The sequence below is a fragment of the Ursus maritimus genome, unplaced genomic scaffold (assembly GCF_017311325.1).
Source record: "Ursus maritimus isolate PB19 unplaced genomic scaffold, ASM1731132v1 scaffold_26, whole genome shotgun sequence".
NCBI lineage: Eukaryota > Metazoa > Chordata > Mammalia > Carnivora > Ursidae > Ursus > Ursus maritimus.
The window spans coordinates 8,515,180-8,518,333 of NW_024425119.1; positions in this window are offsets into that span (position 1 = coordinate 8,515,180).

Sequence of the window (3,154 nt, forward strand, 5' to 3'; positions counted from 1 at the left end):
GCCGCGCCGCCGGGGTGCGCGGCGCCGGGAGAGCCGCGCCGCCCGCAGCCGGGGGACGCGCCGCCGCTCGCTCACCTCCAGCCGCCGGGCCGCTGGGCCGCGAGCACCTCGCCGGCGGCGCGGGACGGCAGCCCCCTGCCGTCTCTCGGGACGGTCCCCGGTTCACGCCCGACACTGTCAGCGGCAATTTCACACGCGCGTTCTGGGGTGTTCTATACACGACAGACCCGAGGTGTTTTCTCCGGCACGTCTTTGATGGGTTTCCCGTTCCCCGGAGATAGTGTATAAAGGCTTATGGCGTTGGGACGGAGTTATCTGTTATCCTGACATCACCCTGGAGTTTAGTAAATGCTTGTTGAAGGAGTGGATGTGTAAAGAGATAAAAGAGCACGTAACGGAGAAAACTCCAGACTAAACTCTATAAACTTGTGCACGGCCCCTTTTCTATCGAGTCTTAGCGAGGAAGGGACCTTGATACTCGCCCTGACTACCCACTAGGGCGGTTGCAAGGACCACATGAGATAATTTATGTGAAAATACTTTTTAAACTGTACAGTATACAAAGGATGCAAAACACGACTTCTCGTTCAGTTCACTTGACGATCTTGTAACATATCTTGTCCTGAGTGTCACACGGTAAAGAATGTTATTCTCTGCCCCATCCGGAATAACCCCCCTCCAGAGACAGAAAAATGCCACCAGGGAGCTCACCTCTCCTTTCCCTCCTCCAGTCACATTATTCCTCTGGAAATTCTTATATATTTCATCCTCTGACCTGTTAAAATTTTCTCAAACTATTCTACTTTCTATCATATAAAATAATATGAAAGCAAAAAGTATCATCCATGAAATATTTGAATTGTTTAAAAAAAAGACTGTGTATTCAAGATTACAGCTTGATGACTACATTTCACATTTAGATAGTGAAGTCTTTTATCTTCTGGCTAAATGTATGATACTTTAAGTTATGCATAGATAAAATTACATTATATTTACAGTGTGCCAGGCTTGAGCTAAGAACTCTGCATGTGTTATCACATTTAATTCTTCTCGCAATCCCAGAAGGTACTACTATTACAAGACCTATTTTACAGATGAGAAAACTGACTTAGAAATTATGACTGTGTCTAAGGTCACATGATTAGTAAGTAGCGAAGTCAGGACTTAAACCCACAAATCCAAATAACTCCAAAGACCCAACGCTTAACTTCTATTCCATTGTCTTGAACTGTCAGAATTAAAAACCATCCTTAATCTTATTGTAATAGGGATGTATGGGGACAAATGGTAGCAACATTTGTGATGAACACAGCATAATGGATAAACTTGTGCAATCACTGCAGTTGTACACCTGAAACTAATGTAACATTGTGTGTCCACTCTATTCAAATAAAAAAGAAAATAGATGGCATTTCCTCTACATAAATAGAAGGCAGAAAGGTCAATTCGTTGTTTGTGATATAAATATGAAAAAAATCCTTAAACTTAAAGTGAAGCCCAATTGAGCCTTTTCCACTATACAGATTTAAAGCTGTGTTTTCCCCCTCTTTGAAATATTAACTTGTTCTCCCACACATAGGTAATTTGGTATCAAATGCTTCTTGCTATGTGTTAGATGTTTTGCTATGTTTCATTTGTCAATCATTTTCTACATTTTTCTATGTATGTGGAATTTGGAGGGGCAGGGGTAGAGAGGTAGTATTAAAAATGGGAAAGCTAGGGAAGGATTAGACTCTCTTTTCCTGGAAATTTAGAAAAATTAAAAGCTCAATAAATTATTTTATATATACAAGATATTTGCTGCATTATTTGTAACTGTAGAAAATGAGAAAATTTGCTTCAATAACCATAATAGGGTAACTGTTAAAAAAATAATGGTATGTCTATATAATAGCTGATTTTTTTTAAGATTTTATTTATTTATTTGTGAGAGAGAGATTGTGTGCACAAGTAGAGGGAGCGGCAGGCAGAGGGAGAAGCAGGCTCCCCACTGAGCAGGGAGGCCAATGTGGGACTCCATCCCAGGACCTGGGGTCATGACCTGAGCCAAAGGCAGATGCTTAACGGACTGAGCCAGCCAGGCATTCCAGATTTTCTCCTTCTTTACCATTTAGATATTTTGCAATAGGCATGCATTATTTTAAAAGGACCAATTTTTTTCATATATCTGAATATATTCTAGTGAGAAAATCATATTTTAAAAGTTTGTATAATATAATCATGTAATTGCTTTTTAAAAATATAAACTTATGTGTATTTACGTATTTGAGTATACACACACACACACACACACACACGTGGATATGCACCAAAGATGTGAGCTTGAAGGTAATTTAATTTACCTCATTTTCTACTATATCTATAATTAGTGTTCATATGGGTTTTGCTTATGTAACTTTTAAATTAAAAGAAAAAAAACTGATAAATAAGCCTCCATTTGTTTTGTTTTTGCCTTAAGACAGGGGGAAGCACTTGCATTCATTCTCTGTATACTTTGCATTAAGAAGGGTGATATGGAGCAGAATAAAAATACAGTCACCGAGAGGCACCTGAGTGGCTCAGTAGTAAAACATGCCACTCTTGATCTTGAGGTCATGAGTTTGAGTCCCACGTTGGGTGTAGAGCTCAGAAACATATATATCTAGAGAGAGAGAGAGAGTCACTACACTGAAACATGCAAGAAACCAAAATGTAAGGATTCACCCTTTCCTGAAATAGAACATATTACATAATTCACGAGTGTTCGTCTACCTTGAGCAAAATGCTTCCTGATACTATTGGTGACTAATATGTCACAATACCATTTTAGAAACATTTATTAAAGACTTATGTATTATATGACACAATGAATACGATTTGTGTATCCAAATCCCAGCTTTGATGCTCAATAACTGTGAGAATTTAAATCACTTAACTGTTCTATTTCCTCATCGGTAAAATGGGGATAATAATAGGATCTGCTTCACAGTGTTGTGGAGAGACTATGTGACTTCGTGCACGTAATGCATTTAAATAAGTACACAGAGAAGAAAAACCTGAAGCCTAAAGAGGCTTAAAAATCATACCAAGCAAATGCAATGTATATGGACCAAGAGACATATCCATCAAATACAGTATGTGGACATTTGGGGCGGGGGGGGGGGGGGGGGGGGGG